Source organism: Pleurodeles waltl, chromosome 12 (assembly GCF_031143425.1).
Source record: "Pleurodeles waltl isolate 20211129_DDA chromosome 12, aPleWal1.hap1.20221129, whole genome shotgun sequence".
Lineage (NCBI taxonomy): Eukaryota > Metazoa > Chordata > Amphibia > Caudata > Salamandridae > Pleurodeles > Pleurodeles waltl.
Window position 1 is genome coordinate 715,850,126 of NC_090451.1, and position 25,057 is coordinate 715,875,182.

Below are 25,057 nucleotides of genomic sequence, written 5' to 3' on the forward strand. Positions count from 1 at the left end.
CAATACAATTGTACTGCTTCAGTTTGAAGATGCTTTCACAAGGGGAAAATTGGATACTATGAAAGTAGCGATTTTGCTAGTTTATATTGTACATCAAAAGGAATTATTTTAGGTGTGTCTAGGCCTAGCATCAACCCGAAACAGAGTTTTTGAATCTGTTCTCAGAAATGAGAACAATTGCACAATTTGAGCCAGACAGTACAGACATTTAAAAAACCAACATGAGGGACACTTACTATCTAAAAGGGAGTGTACATCTTGAAAATATGTGTCTCTATGAAGTATTCCAGTACTACACATTTGGAAACAATGTGGCAGATGATGTAGATGAAGGTAAATTTGCAGTAGTGTGTTGCAATGGGTGTTTGGTGTGACATACCGATGGCAGTCTAATTTACCATGCAAAAATGAGTAGCCAGACCCCTGAAAAAAAAGAGAATTTTTCTATATGGCACTTTTGCATACGTTTAAACCTTGGCATTGTGAAACAGAATTACTAGGAGAGTCTGACTGCTATGAAGACCCTTTTCAAAGCTGCAAAGAATGGCATGAGTGCTCAGTATCTGTAAACTACTTGAAAATGTTGAATGATGAAATTGAGATGGAAGATATAACTGCTGCGGAGGTGGCCGAAGGAGAGTTTGCAAAGTACACAAAGTTCTGCTACTCAAATTGAGGCCCTACTTCCACAGCCAGTAATTGAAAATGAAGCTGCTGTTGCAATGAATGAGGTGGAGACTTCAAAGGAGCAAGCAAGACTGAAAACAATTGATTTGTCAGATTTGGTTGCACAGTTAAATGTGAAGCAAATGCAAGTATGTAGGGCGATAAAAGCTACAGTTGAGCTCGGACAGATCATGACAAGAAAGAGTGTGCATGCTCACGATTTTAACCTATACTGTTGAACGCCAGCGGTCAAGTTGGAACTGGTAAAAGTTTCTTATTACAAGTGCTTTCACTTTTATACAGAAGACTACAGACTGTAGTCATATGTGCTTACAGCACCTACTGGATTAGCTGCACACAATATCAAACGTATTACTTTGCATCAACTTTTAACTCTGCCGTGGGAACATGTCAACAAACTGGAAAACGAACGTTATCTGGTGAAGCTTGTCACAAAGTGTCAAGAGTGTTAAAACAGCTGAAACTTTTAATCATTGATGAGGTGAGCACAGTCTCAAACTTAATACTTGCCTTTGTGCATTTGAGAAAGCAAGAGGTTCTGAGAATAGATTATGATGTCCTATTTGGTGGAAAACATTTGATTGCTTTTGGAGATCTACTGTAACTTACTCCTGTGACGGTTCAGCCTGTGTTCAAAACACCGTTGCATGATGAAACTAGGAATTCTGTGGGAAGCATAGGAAATATGACTATTTGGTTAAATTTTAAATACAATAATTAATCAGGAATATGCGACAAGCATCCGGTAATGAATTAGGTAATATTTTGAAAGATATTACAGTAGGTGTTCTTTCACAAGAGGGAAGATGTGTTCTACAAAGTCGGCATCTTAACAAACCTTAAAGCAACAGTGATGACAGCAGCAAAACTAATGTTTCAACAATGATTTGCTGGAACTAGCGAAAGAAGAAATTTTGCAACTGAAGGGAGTAGATAAAATGGAACACCAGGGTGTCACTGTATTTCTAAATGAAACGATAGAAGCAAAACTGGATTCGTTAGAAAAATCTGTTTGTGGAACTGCAGGATTGGAGAAATATTTAAGTCAATGCAAAAACTGTAGGGTGATTTTGTGCTGAAATTTAAATGTTGAAGGAAATTAGGTTAATGGTGCTAGGTGTAAAGGTGTTGATTTGATTGATTGTCCTAATAGGAATAAGGTGGAATACCTTGTGATTAAATTTGAGTGAAAATGCAAAGCAAATTGTTCGAAGTACTGCAGGTTTTTTGCTAGTGAAAAATTTATGTTTGACGGATAAAGTTCCCAGTTTATCTAGCACCTGCTATTACTATTCATAAATCACAAGGTTTAATTTTAGATCCAGCATTTATTAATATTGGTAGCTGTAGGAAGCTGGCTCTCTATGTAGTATGCAAAGTTGGGCCCACAGTGCAGAGAGTCCAGGCAACCAAACGTTGGTTTACAGAGATAAAAACGAGACCACCTAATGCTTTAATTTTATGGTAGCTTAGTTGAGTAGTTAGGCTAATCTTGGTGAAGTGCAAATCATTTGTTGTACACACAGTATCAATAAATGAAGACACACACTAGAGGAATAACCCAAGACCAATTAAAAAAAATACATTTGATTTTTATAAAATGTTAAGACCAAGATCATCAAAATCTGGTAAGTACTGTTTAAGTTATGATTTTTTTTTTTTTTGTGTGTAATTATGCACCATAGGAATCAATGGGAGAAAACTTAAAAAATTCATATAAAATCAGGCAATGCGTTTACCAATGTCTCCTTTTGTTCTTAGGTCAAGGCCTTTGAGAGGCCTGTGTGCCAGCCAGAGGAGTTCAGGTGGTTCTCGGATTTGATGGGAATAGTTACTGAAAAGTCCTTGGAGTTGGTCCAGGACCACTGCAGGGGACCACTTGGAAAAGAAATGTACAGGTGGACTTCGAGGTAGGTCTGATGGGTCCCCTTGGACTGTAGATGTCACAGGGGTGGAAGACCTTAAGAGCACAGCTGGTTCTCTGGTGCAGGGCCAAGGGAGGCCGGGTGCAGAGCAGACAGATGAGCCAAAATTTGTGCGCAAAGGTTCCCTTGAAAGCAGGAGGTAAGTCACTTTGAGGGTCGCTTGCAGATCTGCAGGGCCACTCTGGTGGGTGGTTCTGGTGGCTTCTGAAGTGCCTTGTCTGCGGCTTCCTCCTGGTCTTTTTGGAGTCCAGAGTGGACTTTCCTTCCTCGTGTCTATGTTGAGTGACCAGTACCTGGGGCTATTGCAGGGTTCAACCACTGGAGAGCTCACTGCCACCAAACTTGGCACACTGGCAGGTTTTGACCTCACGGTCCATCTGGTTAAATTTGGGCTGGCTGCTGTGTCAGTTCCTAGGTCAGCAGCCGGTCAGTGAACTGGACTTCACTGGTCTTTTGGTCTTGGTTGCAGGAGAATGATACCTTCACTCTGGCGGCACATCTTCAGCGATTTTTAGAAGAGTGGAGGTCCTCTGGGGATTTTTGAGAACATCTGCTATCCAAGCAAACCATCAACGGCGACTGTTGAGTCCTGGGTGCAGCAGGCAGGGTTTGGCACATTTTCCTTGATGCAGCAGGACTTCAGTTATCGAGCCTTGGGTCTTCTTTGTTTCTGGTCTTCTTGTGTCCTTGAAATCTTAATCTCTGGTCTAGGGCTTCCCACTAAACACTGTATTTAGTGGGCATTTGGGGGTGTACCTCGTAGAGACTAATGGGTCATCTACCATAGGGTGGCTACACCCACTATGTGACCACTTCTTGTGGGCAGAGGTCACTTCCCTATCCATGATAGGAAAATAGCCTACCATGCAAGATGGAGGGAAATGAAATGGAAGGGTCATCTTGCATGCAACACTTTATGGGTGTTGCAAGCTGGTGGTGGCCACTTCTCCAGTCCTTTGTGTGTTTTTCCGCCATTGCTCCTGCCAAATGCGGGGGTTTGCAATGGGGGAGGCCATGTGCTGCTGGCAGCAGGCCTGGGGGTAGATTTGTCAAAGGCTGTTAGATCTTTGGAGCTCGCTAGCAGGGCAGTGCACATTCCTGAGGAGGGAGGTGTGACCCCTTTACCCAGGAAGGGCTTTGTTCTGGGACCCCAGGGTTCCAGAATATTGTCTGGTGGTGGCAGGCTGGTTGTGACTGGCCAGCAACCGTTCCAGGGTTAGTTAGCTTTGCAGGGGTCACCTCTAAGGTGGTCCTGGGTACATTTTATAATAGACCCAATACTGGTGCCAGATTGGATTTATCATTCTGAGTTGTTTGATACCAAACAACCTAGGGTTAAGAGTAACCATCATAAAGCTGTGATACTCGTACTGACCAGTGTCCAGCACATGCATTTACAATGGCTGCTCTGTTCACTTACTAAGTCCCAGGTTAAGCAAGGGCACAGTAGGGGCATATTGCTCATTCATCTATGCCTACACATACAATATAGTGGACCCTGCCATTGGACTGGAAGGCCTGTAGGAGGGGTGACTTACCTAACTTGCATGCAGTGTGTAGTGGACAGGGCACACAGACTGTGTACCATGTCGAATTAGCATTTTATGATTGCACCAGGACGCTCAGCCTGCAAAGGCAGTGCTGGGTGCATCTGGATGCATAGCCCGTAAGGATGGCACTATCTGTGTTGTTGCCCTCAGAGGCCTACCCTTAGTACACCATGCCCTGGGTACCTAAGTACCACTTACTAGGGACTTGTAGTGGCAGCTAAAGGTGTAGTCAATTGTATAAATACTTCTGCAATTTTAGGGAAAGAACCTGGTTAGTAGGATCCAAGTGCACTCCAGTATAAGTTGCATCCAGAAACCAGTAGGGGGTGGGAGGTACTGCAACAGGGTGCCAGTTTCCCACAGTAGTACAGTGTTTAAGGAAGGCATGTCATATGTAGCTTTCTCTTGAGTTAGGACATTGTCTGGTACGTATCTAGTTGCCTTTGATGAGAGCAGAGTAAATGCAGACTCAAATTGTGTTAAAGAATACACTGATTAAAAAGCCTGTATGCTCCTCATTTAGGACAATAACCAGTTTATGAGAAACATTCCATCTGACGGTGATGCAAGGAAATAATGAAAGAGAAAAGAAAGTTGTTAAGAATCAAAAAAATGAAAATGAGGGTAATACTGTTGGTCACAAATTATCAAACACCTCTGGCGTGAACTGCTATGCTAATGGTATGGTAAACATATTGTCTGCACTGTTCGCTGTAGATGTAATACAAAAGTAATCACAGAAGGTATGATATTCTGTACCGGGTTGTACCGTCTGCATAGTGAAGGAACTAAAATACATTCTGCATCATTGATTCAAGGCACTGTAGATGTATGTAGTGGATCTGTACAGTTTACTCAAAATGCTCAAGATGATGCATAGGAGTTTTTAATGGTGATGTTTGTTTTTTTAGAAGAAGAGGAGATACCTTTTAATTAGTTATTTGGATTTAGTTATTCGTGGAACCATGAATGTAAAGATTACTGATACACATCAACTACACAAATAGAATTGGAGCATTTTATTTAACATTACCAGATTCAAAAACTGTGACTTTTGAGAGATTAGTGAGAAAAACTACACAAAATAATGTATGCCCAAATTGTCGAACAGATGATCTGTTGACTTTACGTGGCAAGAACTGAGAAGTATGTCATTTTAATGCTACAATGATGCGGAGCGGATGGCAGTAAATTAGATACTGAGATTACTACCTTTAAAAGCATTACAAATATCTATTTCTGGTAAAACATACACTAATATCACTATCATTTTTATGAAGTGGTTAGTATTAGATCTAGTCATTATACTGTCTATCTAAAAGGTAGAAGTGGAAGGACAGAATGTAATGATGGGAACCTTACATTGAGGCAAAGATTACCTTGGAAGTTAACAATTTCCTATCTTTTGTTTTTGGAACCAAAGTTCTAAGGGGGGTGACAGTTGTAAAAGTGGAATAGTCTAGGTATTGTTGATACATTATCAGGATTTATGACATCATGCGGCCTTCCAAGGGTGATATCTTTATGAGGCTTTGCATATGATGCTCTTCCTTATTTATCTTATAGAGCTGGTGTACCACTTCTAATGATGAAGTTCTCACTTTCAGCATTTGTTTCTATGGATTAATACTGCAAGTATACATAAAATGATTGTTTAAAAAACGTGTGCAATGCGCTGGGTTTCTCATTTGCAGTGACATACTGTGCAGTTTTGGGGGGTTTTATGCAGTCTACATGATTTGTTCCTACAATGTTCAAATGTGATTCTTTATACAGTACATCATTAATGCTGTATAAGTATAAATATTATAACACAGCATAAGAGCAAGGGAAATGTGAAGTGATTGTTATTATAAAGTTATGGATTTAAAACATTTCTCAGTTTAATTTAGAATTTTCATACATTGTAACAGTAATTCATATTTGTTTGTTTTCTTTTTTATACAGATGAACAGCACAATCTATGGGAGTAATATAGTTTACAAATTAGTTTTGCCAGTGCTGTTGCATTAGATTCATATGAGGGTGTTTCACGCCCACTTACAGTCCCATACACTCACACACCTATACAGACGCACACTTCTCACATAATCATTCAGAGACCCACTTTCACACCCATACACTAACACACCTACATGCCCACAATCACGTCTATACAGCACTCAAACACCTGTAAAGGCAGTCTCACACCCACATAGCCACTCAGACAGACATTAACGTACCCACTAACACAACCACAGCCACTCACACAGCTGACACAGCCACTCACACTCCCATTCAGTCACTCAAACACCCATTTACACATGCACACACCTACTTCACATAGACTCATACACCCACACATACACACTAATACCCACTTACACACCCACTCACAAACCCACGCAGATACCCACACACCCAGAGAGACACTTACACAAACACAGGTACAGATGTACAGTCACTCACACATCCACTGAAACATCCATACAGCCATTTACAAATCCACTTGTATTTTAATATTCTAGATAACATTACACAACAGTTGCTAGTGTCTTCTTTAATACTTGATAAGTTTAATCCCATTGGTGAATATTAAAGTAGTCCGATGTACTACTTAGATTTCACTTATATGGGGTATTATATATGTATAAGTAGAAAAACTTACACACATTTTGCAAAAAACATATAACATGGAGTTAGCTCTTTCTAAAGTGGTTCTACAAACAGCCATTTTTTGGGGTGGATTTTATGAGAAAAAAGTTTTATTATTTTTTTCACTTTTTTTAAATGTGGAACAAAATTAACAAGAGTTGTAAAAGGCATAAGGGAAGACAACTAGAAAGTAGCAACTGGCTTACGTCGTTAAGAGGAAAGGAAGGTGAAACAGTGAGGTGAACTTTTTTTTAGAATTATGCTTGTTGACCACACACAAACTGGGTAAGAGATGGTATTTTTAGTCCCACTGGCATATACTATAGCTTTGGTTTTCAGTCTGTCCCAGAGAGATGTCAAACCCAGATAACTGATTTAGGGTGTGGCTTGCAACGTGCAGCATGCATGGGTGAAGACTTACATTATCCAATGAAGAGTTTAGGTTTGGGTGTGTTCCTGGAATCGTGGCCGATCCGCTGAGGCAATGCGGCGGATCCGCAGATTTGCCAAACTTGTAAAATAAATAAATAAATATGTTAAAAAGCACATAGAGGCTTCTAAATATTAATGTACATATATAGTTTCCCTCAAGTAAATATTAAAATTTGTGTGGCCTGTATAAGATATTGATGAAAAAAATGGAGGCTTATTTATGAGAGGCTTGCGCCGTTAGAGCATCACTCTTTAACACTCCGGCGGCACAAACCTTCCCACCATATCTATGAGGCCGTGCCAAGCCGCTTTGCATGGCTTCATAGATATGGAGTAACGCATGGCAGTGCAAGTCGCTGGGTTGCCTTCCCCTGCATCAGGGAGGTGTTCCATTGACATTGTGGTGTTTTTCCCATGCAACACCCATGGATTTTGATGCTGCACAAGATTCACTTAATCACGTAAACCAGGGGAATGCCAAAACCTTACGCCTCCCAAGGTGGGTCATAAAAGGAAAACAACTCTTGGGATTTTTTTGGTGCCCTTTCCTGCACAAAAACAATCCTTCATGAAATGGAAGCACTCTTCCACCATGGTGCAAGGGTGCCTGCATTGGTACCAGGCAGCTGCGCCAGCACAGGGGGAAAGGACAGGAATGCACCATATTTCATAAATACCACACATTCCTGCCGCCCTTTCACATTGGCATAGGGCAGCGCCGTAAGAAGACTTGCAGCTCTGCCCTACTCCAATTCCCCATAATATGGGCATTTGGTGTATTGCATTTAAGAAAAGACTGCAAAACTCACCTTGTCTTGATTTGTTAATTGTTGCTTTTAAAATGTTTAATAAGGATACAGGTATAAATAAAAAGTATTTATAAACTTGTAAAAATGTATATTACTAAACTAAACTTCACAAAAAAAAAAAACTAATGTTAGAAGGACGTAATAGTTAGGAAATAGCATAAAAAACCGCCGAAATTCACTGGAAAAAAAAAAGGTTGCAGGGACATTATAGTTAGGAAATTGCATTAAAAACTGAATTAATTTACTGAAAAAAAAAAAGGTCAGAAGAACATTATAGTTAGGCTTAGATTTTACACACACAAAATCACAGAAAATCAGCAGTTATATTTACCTGAACTAACTAGAACTTAACGCCACTGCAATGCATTGCTTATGACTTCACATATTACATCACTCCTGACATGGTCGGTGACATCACTGATGACATGTCAAATGACATCACTGATGACATTATCCAGAGTGTGTTTCGTAAAACCGTCTGAGACTTAAAGATATGTACTAAGCTAAATCATAAATTAAATTACTATCCTTTCTCTACTACTGAGTGACACTATTTGCAATATATGTCACCTGATTTATAATCCAGTTCTTACAGCGTGTGTACTATTTATTAGTGAGCTAGCCTCCACACTGACGCATCCCCTGCTGATGCATGTGCATGGTAGTGCTTTGCAACAGGCTAAGCTGGTCATTGAGACTTCAATGCACAGTGATGGCTGAGTATACTGACCAGTTTCCTGAGACCGCTCTCCTTTGTGATGAATGACTGGTTTCTCCAGGGCGATGGCTCAGTCTAGTAGGTGTTTACAACAGACGGACCTCTCTGCTAACACGTTTTACAAGGATGAAGAATAATATTACTAGTGGTGTGCGACACAGTGGCCTGTCCGCCAAGACTGCTCTACTGGTTGCGCGTTGCAGTGGTTTGTGTAAATCTGACATTTACACTAAAACTTATTTCCAGGTTCACGAATGGTGTTATTGTGGTCTGCAATAGACTAGCCTATGTGGTCAGATGTTTTACTTTGGCTATTAGTCTTTAGAGTAGTCGTTCAGAAGGGTCAGGACTATCTGCTGAGAACTGTCTTTCAGGTGATGAGAGCGGCAGTTGATCGGGTTACAGTGAACTTTGTGCTGTACGTCTCTCACCTGTGTCCTCTTCCTATTTAAAAAACAAATTAAATGGTTTCTATTAAGTATATTGAAGCTTATTTTGCTGGATGATGTCATCAGTGATGTCACTGACCATGTGATGTGATGAGTGATGTAATATGTGGGGTTACCCTGGTGGCTTTAATTTGTGCTATATACACTTGCTAATTAATAACTCCAAAGAGAGAAACAATTCCAGTACTTCTCATGTGAGCAGAGGGTGACTGATAATCTCTGGGATCACTGAGGAAACCATGTGCCTAAATTACTTCAACAGGAAGAAGGGCATGGGTCACTGGGGTACAGGAGAAGTTAATACCTCCAACTAGATACTCAGCCCTTATAGCAGAGACCTTTCTTACACAAAGTAAGTGGCAATATGGAGATTGGTCTAAAATCGCTCTCTTTTAGCTCTTTCAGAGGCGTCAGCACCCCTTGATTCTCTTTACTTTATACTATTGTATTTGGCATTTGTAGAGCACCTGGTGCCATTTGCAGGTGGTGAGCATGCTTAATGCATAACACAGATAGGTTGTGGCATAACAGCCACAGCTGCCGACTTGGGAACTAGGTTCAAGTTGCAGTGTTGGCTCAACAGCCTGTGATTCTCAGAAAATCACTTAATCTCTCTGTGCTGGACAAATTAATGTTACCTTATGTGATGTAACTGGTGCTCATGTAAAGTGTCACAATACCTTTAGGTTTAGTTTGTGCTATATATAACTGCAAACAAATGCATATAACAGGCAAATTGGCCCTGTGATGCCTGCCAAAATATGTTTGCCCTTGGAATTTGGCGTAGAGCTTTTATGGCATAGTTTGCCTGTAGCACCAATTCCAGGCCTATCCCAGTCTGGAACCACTTGTGGGTGGGCACTGTTAGCGTCCATTGTCCTAGGGCATTCTGTGGCCCTCCTATGGCATTGTTTTAAAATGGATAAATATGGCTAGGTCACAAGGAGACCAAAAGATTTTTGGGGAGTGGGGTGCAAAGGCTGAACTGTTATCAGAGAAGCGGAAGATGATCCCCTGTCTAAAGAGTACCAATCACTATCGAAGCAGTATATATCTTATTCTGTTCACTTTCCTACAACAGAGCTAAAACGTGTCCAGGTCTGAAGGGATTTTTAAAAAATGTGTTCATATCTGGAGCGGAGTGGCTCATCTAACATGCTGTGTCTAGTTTTGGATTTACAATATGCTAAACTGTGTTCAGTTCTGGATCTCAATCTACTAAATTGTGTCCAGTTCTAGATCTGCAATCTGCTTAGCTGAGTCTAGTTCCAGATCTGCAATCTTCTACACTATGTTCAGTTCTAGATCTAGATCTACAATCTGCTAGGCTGTGTCTAGTTCTGGATCTACAATTTTGCTAAGCGGTGTTCAATTCTAGATCTGCTAAACTGTGTTCAGTTCTAGAACTACAGTCTGCTAAGCCGTGTTCAGTTTAATAGGTCATATCGCCAATGCTGTGTCCGTTTCTGAAAGGCTCATCTGGAGCACTGCATCAAGTTCTTGAGGCCACATGTCATGCTGAGTTCATTTATGGAAACCAAATCTTGAATGCTGTAACAAGTGTTGGAAGCACACCTCGAGTATGCTGCCCGATTCTTGATGACTAATACGTACTAGTGCTACTATCTTTGTAGTGACCTATTCCATGTGTCAAATTCTGAGGCCATTTGTGATTTTTTTGCATTTAATTCTCTTGGCCCTTTGAGGGTAAATATGTCAAAGCCCTGAGGTCCCATTATGTGTATTATGTGGATCTCTCAATGCTCCTCTGAGTATTGCAACAACGTTTTCAGCTTGTTACTGGAGTACTGCATCTACTTTTGAAGCCCACATCTTAGGTATTACATGCACTTCAGGGACCACCCAGATGTTATGTGCATTTATAAAGCGGTCACATCATTTTTGCTGTTGATTATTGTTTAAAGGTTCCCGGCGTCGATGCTGAATCCAAGTTCGACTGACCACAACTGGAGTCCCATGGTGATGTGCTCTTGCTGACGAGCACTACTTCTGATAACGTTAATGTTGAGCTTGAGACCATTGCCTGTCAACCAGTTAGTGACTTCAGTCATATGTTATGGGATCTTACCCCAGACGTAGAGAATGAGTTGCATGTCATCACCACAGAAGGAGATGTTAATGTGTGAGTGGATTACGTTGGCAAGAGGGATCATGTATGCATCGAAGAGGGTGGGTGAACCTTGAGGCACTCTGCACACGAGTTTACAAGATCCTAGGAGTGAGGTGCCAGGGTGGCAGCATGTGTTCTATCTGTTAAGACAGAGCCCATCCAGCGCAGAGTTACACAGCCTGGATTCAGACCCCATCATAGTACAGAAACAGCATCCATCCCTGCCAGAGACGATATGTGCATGAGACCTGACAGAGGACACACAGCAGCCCTCATCCTCCTGGACCTTTCTGCAACATCTGACAGTCTCACACTCCTTCCTCATTATTCGTTTCCACAAGGTTGGCACACAAGGGCATGCTCTGCTCTGGATCTGCCCCTTCTTAAAGGATAGAACGCAAGCGGTCAGTAAACTGAAAAGACGATGCACTAAGCAAATTAAGAAAAAACAGTAATCAATAGTAGCTGAAACCTCACAGCAACAATTCATCTTCACCGGATGAATTGCAGTTTTTCTTCACTCTGTTGAAGTATAAAGAAACCATCGCTGTATTTCATGGTTCTGTTAACTGAGCAGAACCCAAACTCTGTTAAACTATAAACAATGTTGTGATGCCCTAGTATTAATTAGGCCTGTGCCATGCCCCATCAAAGAGTATACCAGACTTTCCCAGGTTTACTTATGCCACATGTACGACACTGCGATTAGTCAGTTTGCATGTCTGTGGCAGCTGGCGGACATTGCTAGTGGCATATATGAACAATGCTGGCAGTTCTCAGTTCATAGATCATTCCCCTTCTCCAGTAAGTACATAATTGTCAGCTCACAGTAAGCACCCCACTGTCCAGAGCTCTCACACTGTCCAGTGTCAGGACTGAGTGCCTGATCTAGTCTTTGCTTTCTCTTTGTTTATAATACTTGTATTCCCTCTTGTAATGAGAAAAAGAAATCAAAGCAAGAAATATCAGAGCATGGGGCGCTTGTCTTGCTTGATAGGAGTCGGTGCAGATTGCTTATTCTCTCTCAGCACGTCACTACTATCACAAATTTCCACTAAGAGTATCATTACCATTTTCTACAGAGCACGCCCTGGCCAACCCTCACAAAGCACATCATTACCATTGCCCAATTACTACATTTTCATAAATGGCCACTGTTGAGATGGACGCGGGTCCCCTGCAAGGCTCTGTAGAGCACGCACCCCTGCCCCAAAGTCACTGTAGCAAGTTTTCACTTCTTGGCCCTAGGTCAGAACACACTATGCTCCTGAGCAGGAAGTAACTTGTGTGACAAGGATTAAGAGCCAGGCGCTGTGTTCATGTGGGTACAGTATGTGCAGCTTCACTGATGAGCATGACCACTGTTTCCTCACCCGGCTGTGGGAGACCGAGAGTGGTGGCAGCGGTATTATTTCAGTACCTTTTGTTTTTTACCTGTCAGCTGCTAGAAAGACTGATGCCAATCCTCCTTCATTTTAAAAAGGATCCGCCAGTCCCCTGCAAATGGTCCTTCACCTACTGATTTGGGACATGGATGTGGCATGTGCATCCCATTGTAAGTGTATTGAGGATGCATATATGGAGCATATGAGACACAGATGTCCACCGCAACACTGGGATCCCTTTTGCCTTAGCAACGTTTTAATGGCAACTGAGCTGGAGGAACTGAGGGAAAGCCCAGACAGCACATTGGAATCATAGGGCTCTCCGCAGAACATTTGAAGGATCCGTGGCAGTGGCTCAGACAGAGGCGTGGTAAGGAAAGGAGACAGGGGGCCTGGGGGCCCAAACTCTCCCTGGTGATGACCTTCCTGCTGCAAGTCTCCACCTTCTTAATGAGGATGACGACCTGATGCTTGCCGTCTCCACTCAGCAGCACAACCTGGTCCTGCCAAAGCACACCGCCACTTTCATGCTGCTTCTGGCCAGTGCCACTCACCCGGACTGATGGGCCGGCTCAGTGCTGCTCATGCAAGCACAGTGTCCATGTACTAGCATGTATAAAGAGAACAGATGATGGACGGAATGCTGAACAATGCAAACATTCACCCCCAGTCACAAAGATCTGGGTTTAATCCATCCCGTTTTTTGCTTACCACGCCATCCCAGTTTGGACCCAGCCATATGCAAATCAGTCTTGACCCTGTTTCTCATGGGAACAGCCCAGACTGAACTGCCCAGCCAGGTCCTCCCTGGACCAGAAACAAGCATTCTAGGACTGGTTTCAGGTTATCACTGCGAAGAAATGTCCTACAATGAAGTGCTTAGTGGAGGGTGGAATGTCATGATGTCAGCTGTGAGGTCAGATGGAACAGGGGAGATGGGAGAGGTTGAATTCTAGTAAAGACTAGAAGGAGAGAAGGGTGAATGGTGGAGCTGTGCTGAAGGGGTCACGTCACAACTGATGGTTAATAATATTGGATGTCAAAAGAAGACTTGGAAGAGTGATCTTTACATTGGTGACGAGGATGAGATCCGAACCCACGTGTGCAAAGTTAATCGTTAAACTATGTATTAAGTTTCCTTTTTATTGTTTATAGTTTGCTTTATTGTTTTCTTGTAAAACATTCAAGAGCAATGATTAGATCTCTGTATGTATATAGTTTTTTTTGTTTATTATGTTATTGATGTATTGTAAGGGGGGAGATATGTGGAGAAATTTCCTACAATGAAGTGCTTAGTGGAGGGTGGAATGTCAAGATGTGAGGTCAGATGGAACAGGGGAGATGGGAGAGGTGGAATTGTAGTAAAGACTAGAAGGAGAGAAGGGTGAATGGTGGAGCTGTGCCTGAAGGTGTCACTTCACTACTGATGATTAATAAAATTGGATGTTAAAAGAAGACCAGGGAGAGTGATCTTTACAATCACCCTTCATCAGCCAGGTTAGCTTGAATCCAGTGGTGCAGTGAGCACAGGACCCACGTCTGGGTATACCTTTCCCACTTGGGTGACAAATATAAAAAGAACAGATGATGGACAGAATGCTGAACAATGCAAACATTCACCCCTAGTCACAAAGATCTGGGTTTAATCCATTGTTTTTTTGCTCATCACTCCACCCCAGACCTGGACTGGCAGGTCGGGCTGGACTGTTCCCATGGGGGTCAAGACTGATTTGCATATAGCTTTGTCCAAACTGGAATGGCATGGCAAGAAAAAAACCAAAACGATGATTAATCCCAGATCTGTGACTGGGGGTGAATGTTTTATTTGCTCTGCATTCTGTCCATCATCTGTTGTTTTTGCTTTCGTTGCCCCAGTGGGAAGGGTATGCCCAGACGTGGGACCGTGCTTGCTATACAACCAAATTCAAGCTAGCCTGGCTGATGAAGGGTGACACCCTGAAACGGGTCCCAGGATGGTTTGGGGAGGACAGACAGACTGAGGGGAAGAAAATACAAGTGATTCATGGAAACTATTGCATAAGCGGGCCTTATCTCACACACAAACACCTATTAGATTTGGGATGTTACCACTGTGGCCCCCTTTCCAAGAAGAGCACCTGCCCCAGGCCTGTGTCACGAACTGGTTGTAAAGACGTTGATTCATTTTGGGCTGAAAATTGTGCTGTGTGATATACAAATACTTCACACATTTTGTGAAGATTTAATGGCCCTGTAATAATCTAGGGTTTGGTCAGATCACCATTTATGTTATCTGCTTTATCAGAATTACTGAAGAATTCAAAGAAGCGCACACAAAGTTCAACAGAGGCTGAATCAAAATGATCAAATGTAGATGTGCAGCACTGGAGTGTGTTCCATTTTACACACTAGTTACATTGACAAAACCGATTTCACCTTTGTGGGGCGAAATGCCGCCATGGACACCAATATATCCTTGGAAAGCTCTCAACGGATCATTATTAGCTCATGTCCCAATAAATATGCTTGCAATATTTCCATCCATGTTTTTAATTGACATTAATCAAACATTTCTTTTCTAAACTGCTGGATTGAAAGAGCCCCTTCTAGTGGATTCAGGAATTCAAAAACGACATGTGACAATCATCGAAGACGATATCCCGGCTTAGTACCCACATTTCCAGAACAATAAATTGGTTTAATGAAACAAATAACCAGTCCATTTTAGGCACAATCACCCATCTCAGAGGCTGAATACCATCTAGAAATGGTGTCTGGTTTTTCTCAATTGTGTAAGTTGAATATCAACATTCATATGGTTGAAGTTGAGTATATTTTCTTCAAGAGATTTGGGTGAACCATTCGATAAAATCAAATATCATCTATGAACCTTGCGTAATGTATAAATCATTCTTCAGGTGCGCATTATTATAAACAAAACAAGCATTTACAATGGAATGGGTTTCGCGTTTGCTCGAGCTAGAGCAATTAGCATTGTAAACTCCTAACCAGACTTTTCTTGCCACATAAATTGAAAATGAAAAGTAAAACAGTTTCACACAACTAACTGGACATTTATTGTCATATAAACTGAAAAGTAAAAGTTTCACATAAGCGAGCTGATGGCCGCCATCCGTGCAAAGCAGACACACAAAGGGAAATAAAAGTTCACTCGCAGTGAAACCTATCAGCAAAAGTGCAATTACCTATGTAACGGGATCGATGTCATGCAAAGCGCTCGACTTCTGGCCAGCGAGATCGTCCTGCGAAAAAAAGAGAAAAAGTAGTCCAGAAACCGGACGGAAAACATGGAGCCTCGTATGTTTTCAGAACTTGGTTGTTGCGCTCGAGACGGGCTAAGCACCGGCAAACGCATGACGTATGGACGCCTTTCACTAATAAAAGCAAGCAGATTTTAAAAGGCAAGCCCGCAAACCAATGAAAGAGACTGACGTGACATGGGAGTAGTTTGAAGCCCAAAGACAGATTATAACATGGGACGGGCGCTTTGCACTCGCCCCTTAAAAGTTATCATAGCTTGGTGCTCCTGTAAATCCCATCAAAGCCCTGCATTTCTAAAGGAATCATCCTTCCATTGAAAAAACTGTGATACAAACAAAAGTGTAGTACAGGTGTCTCAAACCAGTCGATTGCGAGCTAGAAGTAGCTCCTACACCCCTTCAAATTAGCACACAGCCTGGAGTTAATTGTTAAATAAGCACAGGATCACATTTTTGTTTTTAAAGTTAAGGGAAGGCTGTGTTTATTTTACATTAATATCACCAGGCTGCAGATACCAGGGCCCGATAAGGAGCTGTCCTGGAGTCTGATTTCTGACCCAGGGCACAGAGGTGAAGAATTGAAGCACCAAGGTCTTTAACCCTTAAATAAAAGTATTTGTCAACTCAGTATTGGAAGTGAGAAAAAAATGATGTTTCTCATTGCTTTTAAATCAGAGAAAATTAAAATGAAAAGGTACTTTATAATTAAGTTAACTTTTCATTTTTATTTTCTCAAATTGTTTTTCAAAGTGTTGCATTTACAAACAGCAGGCCGCTTGCTCCCATGAGCCACTAGAACACTGTGCAATATTTATAACTGAAAATACAATCAAGTTTTAAATGGGAGAAATTCAAAGTGTAGAAAAATGCTCCACATTATGAACATTTGTACACTTTAAATGTCTATAATTTAAAAACACGGTTGTATGTTTGTGCTATACTTGTAACGGTGCCACATGACGAAATGTATGCCAAGTACATACGACACTGGCTCTCAGTTTTCCGTACCACCTTTCATAAGCACACATGTTCATACATTCTCAAAGACCAAGCTTTCACTGACACACATGCCAGCCCTGCCATAGTATTTTGTTCAAACCATAGTATCTGGCTCTATGAACATTAGGCTTAAAGTCAAGGAAGTTTGGTCAGGTGGTGCTTGGCAATAATGTATTAGTTGTTTAGCTTTCGGTAGCTCACAATGATTTTCACTGATCAGAAGAAGCGCTCGCTACAGAAAAGGTTGGAGACCCCTGGTGTAGTAGGTCCAATTAAAAAAAAACGTAATTCGCTCCTATTTCATGATGTTTTCGAAGGGACAATTTTGCTGCCCCTGTATCTTCATTGTGTAATCTGGAGGTACATAAGGAGTTCGCATCGATTATGTACATCCACATTTTTTGTGATTCATCTATATGAATGTCTCTCCACTTTTTCAAAAAGGCTTTAGTGTCTTTTGTACAGGACTCCACATCTTAAGGCGAGAGGTTGCAAGAGGTAGTCCAAATATTTTTCTATAGCTTCATTTGGAGATCAAATGCAGATCAAATAGGTTGAAATAGAGGGTCATTCAACCTTTTATGGATTATCGGTCTTCTAGGAAATGGTGTCTGAAGATACTTCTTTGTTTTTTTTGTAAACCCATCCATTTCCGGAGCATTTTCCCAAATTTGGTTGAATACTTTTTGAAAAACATCTGTGGGATCATTCTGTAGAATCATGTATACTTTGTCATCCATTATGTGTGCTTTAACTTTTTTCTGATAGTACTCTATATCCTTCAGAACCAAACCACCCCATTTGACTGTCTTTTGAAAAGTTAATTCTGGTCTTTTAGCAAATAATTTTAGCAGTCCGCATTCCTTCATGGTTAGATTTACAGTGCCTTTTTGTACCATAATTAAGAGTTTTCAGATAATTTTTGAAAGGCTCTCAAAAGTGTCCAACAAATTATGCAAAGCCAGAAAAAGAAATGTACTCTTAGGTTTAAACTCGCTATAACAAGGCTCTTCCTTCAGAGATGGATGCTCCTGTACAGTTGAAAAGAAATATTCCAATGAAGGATTCTGCATGAATTTAAATAAGGTAATGCCTGTCTCCAGCTGGATAGATGATAGGTAGGTATAAAAGATATCTCTTTGTTTAATACTTTGACTTGTTGTTGAGAAAGGGAATATTTAGAAATATTTATCACTACATTTTCAGACTGCTGCCCAAATCCTGTTTCTCTGCTTCTTTCTCCTTCCCACTTCCCTTTCCTCCGCCTGGTTTTAAGTTTAAACGTGAAGCTGGTTTGTTATGGCAGCTGGACTGATAAAAATGTAGACTTGTCAAAGCTTGTAGTCACTCTTTATTCAGCAACCATCTCAGTGGTATTAGAGGATGGCAATGGATTTTCTTTTACTATCAAAGGTGTTTTACTTTCTGATGATGTACTTTCATCTGAGGTAATTTAAGTTTTTTTTTTTTAAATATGTTTTTGTGCCTTTACGTCTACTCAAGCATAGGCTTCATTTAGTTTATAATCAAGGGTATCTCTTTACATTTTTTTTTTTTTAATTCTATCCGTGAATGCTTTTGTGTAATCTGTGAGGTTTTCTTTATTAATACCTTGTAGAATTTTTGTCAATTCCTAATGATTCAAGAGCTTTGTGTTTTAATTGTTAAACTTCTTTTTCCAAAGCCTTCAATGTCTTTGAAAGTTATTCGACAATTAACAATGTTAAATCTAAGGAACATTTGTTCAAAATTGCATACCATTTGTCAACGAAGTCTTTATTGAGTTTACATAAATCAATTTTAATGACACTCTTAACTTTCTAGGGATGAGTTTAGCCTTGTTGCATTTTATCAGTTTTGAAACATGCCAACAACGATTAATTTAATTACACATTAGCTACTCCAGTTGTCTGATTAATTGACCACTACTTCTTGAGCTTGTGGTTTCTTGTGCAGTCTCTTTGATTAATGTATATATTTCATATGCCTCCTCTTATGACATGAATTACAATGAAATGAAAAATTTATTTATAGAGCACCTTAAACCTTAGGGTATCTAAGCACTTAGACAGTAAACAGAGCTCTTAAGCACACCTGAGAGCCTAATATGAGAAAAGCCAAGTTTTTAACATTTTATTTAAACAAGGAAGAGGAGTCCAGTCTAGCAATGTGTGTGGGCAGAAAATTCCTGGCAATGACCCAGTCTCCCCATCTGACTATCTGCAACCTGGGAATGGAGCCTTTCCCAGCTGAAGGAGTCCTAAGTGACCTGCCTGGAATGTTCCAGTTGAAGAGGGCGGAGAGATGTTTTGACCCATTGTGATGGAGAACTAGTAAGACTAGGCAAATAACCTTGAAGACAATGCGCTTCTTATTAGGAAGCCAAAGCAGCGCTCTAATGCCGTCTCTGACAGACACTTGTTTAGGAGTGTTAAGAATAAGGCACGCAACCGCATTTTGCACCATGTGTAGCTTGTTCAATGAGGAGGCATTCATGTTCAAACAGAGCACATTGCAATAAACAAGTCTGGAGGAGACTAAGGCAATGTCCACTGAGTGACCTAGTTCAACTGGAATAAAAGGAAAGATTTTCCTAGGAGACCTAATTATGTGAAAGTAGGTACTCATGATGCAATTGCCAAGTGACTCAAAGTTCAAGGAAGTATTGAAGATCACCCCAAGATTTTTGGTTGTTTTAATAGGAGTAGGTAAAGGGTCACAATCCTCAGGCCACCAACTGCAAGACCAAATGGATTCTTGTGCATAAAACACAGAACCCCAGGGTTTTCCATATTCAGTTTAAGAACATTTTCTTTCATCCAGATGTTAATCTTGGTCATGCAACGATTAAACTTGTCAGCTACTGAGGGCAAGTTATCCGAGATGGATTTGATAATCTATGTGCTGTTGGCGAGTGAAAATGCTTGAAAAATGCAAGAGCATATCAGTTCAGCGAGGGGGCGACCAACAGATTGAAGAATGTTGGGCCCAATGCAGACCCCTGAGGGACCCCACAAGGAAGACTAAAAGCTTTGGCTTTAAAGCCACCTCAGCTGACACCTGCACCTTCTTGCTGAGGAAGGAATGGCAGACATTAAGGGCTTTCCTTAATGTGTATGCAATTGTGACGGATACCCCGTCCGCCATTTTAGGATCCAGTGACACCCTATGGACATCGTAATAAGGCGTGCAGGATATCATCACGTTTGTGACAGAGTATTCCCGCCTCCAAGATCTAAATCAGACCCAATATCATCAAATAACATTTTTATAGTTTTCTCTTTTTTTCGCTGAATGGTGCGTAAGGAACAAAAAATATTGAAGATGGACATTTCATGTTGATTGTTTATCATTTGTAGTTCTGGTTGTTTGTTTATCATTTGTTGACAATGTTCTAGCCAGAAGAATGTTATAAGCTCCACATCAGGATCTAGACCACCCGTTGCAGTTTTCAACCATATCTAGTAATTGCAGACACGGTTACGTACATGGGTTACATGTCGGCAGGTCATCAGTGCTCATGTGGTTAAACCTTCAGGTGATACAACGTTGTGGAGTTATTCTGATATGGTGAATTAGTTTGCCGGGTTACACAGAATGAGCAATCTGGTTCGTTTGCAGTTATGTGTGTTTTGTAGGTCTTCAGGCATCAGTTTTTTAGGATCTGGAGTTTTGCACCAGGGATGCAATGTGTTTACATACTACACGTTTTGCATCCCTGAGTGGAGAGAGTGTGCTTTCTTATTCTTTTTGGAGATGGTATACACGCAAGCATGCTGGGCACATTAAGTGATTTTATAGTCACTACGGTGTTTTGTCGATCACTAGCACTGCTATTATTTCAGCCCCATGGCCATATTCAATTATGTGTTATCCAATTGTTCTGGTGACGACTGGTAAAAGTTCTTAATTGGTTTGATTTCATAGCAGTATTTGAATACGGCCTCTTTTCTCATTTTTCAAAAGCTTGTTCTTTGGTTTATCTATGAGCTCGGTTTGAATTTTTTTTCGATGTTGCCCATTCGGACTAAGGTTTTGGTGGCCTCTCTGATTAATCTTAGCTCATTATACACATTTAGATGTTCAAGATGTAATTTTATTCTTTGGTTTTGGTGACAGCACCCAAAAATGCATTGGGAATATGTTACAATCAACCAATTTATTGTTCTAGAAAGTCAAGTAATATGTCGGGATACCGGCTTTCACAACTATCACACCTTCATACGAATTCTTGAAACAAAAAGAAGAAGCTTTTTCAATCTAACTAACTTTTCCTGTTTTTTAAAAAAAACGTTTTTTTAAACGTTTGACTAATGAAAATAGTGAAAAATACATAAAAATCATGGATCAAAATATTGCAAGCATATCTACTGATACAAGTTCATGTTCTGTTGAAAACTTGGAAAAGTTTATTTTCATGGTACAGAATGGGACTTCTCTCAACATGGGTGGAAGCTATGTTTTTGGATGTAAAAAATGACTCTCCGCAACTGGATAGCTACATTTGATGATAGAGCTCAACCACTGTTAAACTTCAGGAGTGCGCTTTTTAGAATTCTTTAGCAATTCTGATGAAAAAAGATAACATAATAAAACTGTGAAATACTCATTATTAGTAAAGCTACTTAGTGTGTGCAAGATTTCTGTACAATGCACAGCGCAATATTCAGCAGAGAAGGCCACAACACCTTCACAACCAATGCATGGCACAGGCCTGTACCTTCTGCCTTTCCTTGGAAAGGAAGCCAAATCAGTAAAATACCTGATTAATGTAAATAATAAAAAACAAGCATTTACAATGCAACGGGTCTCGCGTTTGCTCATGTTAGAGCTGATCGCGTTGTAAATTCCTAACCTGTCCTTTCACCTATCGGGCAAAAGTGCATTTATGTACGTAACCCGAAAAAGTGAAATTAACTATGTAAAGCGCTCGACTTCTGCCAAGCGAGATCGCGCACGTAAATTAGAGAAAAAGAAGTCCACGAGCCTGATGGAAAACAGTGAGCCTCGCATGTTTTCTGTACTTGGTCGCTGCGCTCGAGGAGGGCTATCCACCGGAAAAGGCGTGACCTATGCGTGCCTCCGACTAATGAAAGCAAGCAGATTTTAATAGTTAAGCCCACGAACCAATAAAAAACACTGACGTGAAGTTGACAGGGCTCCGAGCCCTTTTCTAAATACTAAAGCGTCTCTCTGCGATACGAATGTGCGAGCGCATGCAACGCAGGCTCGACCCTAAAAACATTTAATAACAAGCATGAAAATATTGCAAGCATATTTACAGGTATTTGAGTTAACATTCTGTTGAAAGGTTGGCCATGATTATTCTGGTGGTGTATGCTGGGGCATCTCCCAACATGGGTGGAAGCTATTTTTTGGATATTCATCAGGACACAATCATAGGGGACGAAAGGCCCTATACCAATTTTCAAAGTGTTAGGCATGTGCAACACTACATTCCTCTGTATGAATGACATAATGGCTATTGCAAATAGTCTTTGTTTTGCTGCACGGGTTGTGGGTAAGCCCACAAACAGCACGGATGTAGAATTCCTATTGCTCGACACCCAAGACATAGGGCCTCATTATGATCCTGGCGGGCGGCGGAGGCCGCCCGCCAGGATGCCGCCGTCCAAAATACCGCGCCGCGGTCAAAAGACCGCGGCGGGTATTACAAGTTTTCCCCTGGGCTGGCGGGCGGTTGCTGAAAAACCGCCCGCCAGCCCAGGGGAAAACGACCTTCCCACGAGGATGCCGGCTCGTAATCGAGCCGGCGGAGTGGGAAGGTGCGACGGGTGCAGTGGCACCCGTCGCGTATTTCAGTGTCTGCAAGGCAGACACTGAAATACTTTGCGGGGCCCTCTTACGGGGGCCCCTGCCGTGCCCATGCCATTGGCATGGGCACGGCAGGGGCCCCGCGACCCCCCCCTACCGCCATCCTGTTCATGGCGGCTTTCCCACCATGAACAGGATGGCGGTAGGGGGGGTCAGAATCCTCATGGCTGCGGAGCGCGCTCCGCAGCCATGGAGGATTCAAACGAGCAGCGGAAAGTCAGCGGGAGACCGCTGACTTTCCGCTTCTGACCGCGGCTGAACCGCCGCGGTCAGAATGCTCGTTGGAGCACCGCCAGCCTGTTTGCGGTGCTCCCGTGGTCGGTGGCCCTGGCGGCCACCGGCCGCCAGGGTCAGAATGAGGCCCATATTGTCTGCAGAGGGCAACAAGTTTTCATCTTTATTTTGTCCTTGGGACAAGTAGCCCAGCCCCCCGCAGCATAAACCTTTTGGCTGCCAGTTTACAGAGAAGAAAACTGTCTTCAGTTGAGGTAATATGAGTGTCCATATGTTAATGCTGTTCAAACGTATACTGACGGTTCATTAATGTAACGCCTTTATTATCAGGGTGAGCGCTGTAAATAAATGTTTTAAGGTCACACTGCACTACTGACAGTGGTTCCAGTATAAAAAAAAAAAAAGTGTACACATGTTTGAAAAAGTTTAATAATATGAAGCTAAATATAATGCTATCAGAATGCTCTCTGATTCTGAATGTTTGCAGACGCTTGCAAGCAAGTGATGACTCTTTGCTATCAAAATAAAATATTTTTAAAAAATGCAAGTAGGAAAAAAACGTTTTGCTACTATGAAATATTAGGAGCTATTTCTCTGATGCATCATTTAGTAAAATGTGTTGATGCATTCTAGTATTTCCCAAAAATAATCCTAATGGATAATCAGTGTAACTGATTATGGGGAGCATGAAAATAAACAAGCACTGACAAAGCCAACTGCTCCAAAATGTTTGTTAGTCTTTTGATTTTGTCAATGCATGTCTTGTTTTTTGACAAGGCTTTTGTAATACTTTATTGTTGTGGGAGCTGTCAGGCCTTCACCATTGTAACTAACACTGGCAAAAAGCAAAACACGTTTTTGGTCTCAAAAAGTACACATTGCCACCAGTGGCAGAACAAAGGCCCCGCAGCTCCCCTCCCAGCGGACCCCCTCAGCACCAAACCTGCCCTGAGTGAGTTTGAGTGGGGGCCTCCATGTACTTTGCATGGGGGAGTAGGGGGAGAGCTCCAGTTTTGTTCCACCACTGAATGCCACAGTAGTAGGCACTGAACAAAACTAATTTGTGTGCCACTATGCTCCTTGTGGAAGGGCAGAATGTGATCACTCACAGTAAAGCCAGCCAATAAATTGAGAGAGAAATAGATTTTTAATAAAAACAAAATGTCTTTGTTAACACCAGATCTCATTAGGGATCCAATTCTTAAAGAAAGTCACAAAAGTGCACTCACAGTATATGTCTTTAAATTAGTGGCTTTCATGACTTCACAAGGACTTACATAAGTTGACCAGGAAATCGTACTCCTAAAAAATATTTGTGGACTGTATTTTAGCATGAGCAAATATGCATGTGTAGATTTCCTCATCCGAAAATCTATTGAGTGTTTACAAGTTCACTTTCACTCCAACCACTTTTTTCCCAACCCTGGAAGATCTTCTGCTTCTGCCATTGTCAGGAGGGAATTTCCAAACGTTCTCATTATGGAAAAAGAATAGAGAAGAGCTGGTGAAAATCCTTAAAACATGCAAGTTATTAGGTTTGCAGAGTTGCTTATTGGTTCCTCGAGCTCCAGTATGTAGATCTGAGGAAAGTTTGCAAAATAACGAAATTGCTGTAATTTCAATCCCTGCTGGAATTTAAAGTATTCAAGCCCCACTATAGCAGTAGTCCTGGCATAATCATAGAGGCTATTATCAGAGCTCTTACATAATGAGATTGCTCTCATAATTGATTGCCACACTATATGGCACCAAATGGACAAGTAGATTTAAGGAGCAACCTGTCCCATGGACAAGTAGATATTGTATTAAATTCAACAGACCTGCAACAGTATTGATAACTGTCAACTTTGCTAGAATACTGAGAAGAACCAGCAATGGTCAATAGGTGCTTGATTTAGCTGTGTGTATGTTTGTGTGTATTCTAAAACCAGCAGAGATGCGTACAGAGTCAAAGGAATGCGTGGAATCAACTGCGATGAATCTATCAGGTCTAGGTGCACCGCAGATCC

The 25,057-nt window shown here is 41.4% G+C and overlaps 1 protein-coding gene across 1 annotated transcript in view; it reads right to left on the reverse strand.

Annotated features, from left to right (window-relative positions):
- Positions 1–25,057, reverse strand: part of LOC138266967 (zinc finger protein 208-like) — a 95,512-nt gene that overhangs the window by 31,830 nt on the left and 38,625 nt on the right. The window contains exons 3-4 of the mRNA XM_069215775.1: positions 15,906–15,962; positions 7,218–7,307 (exon numbers count right to left, since the gene is read on the reverse strand). The gene's annotated coding sequence lies outside the window, so the exon portion shown is untranslated. The remainder of the gene's footprint in view (positions 1–7,217; positions 7,308–15,905; positions 15,963–25,057) is intronic.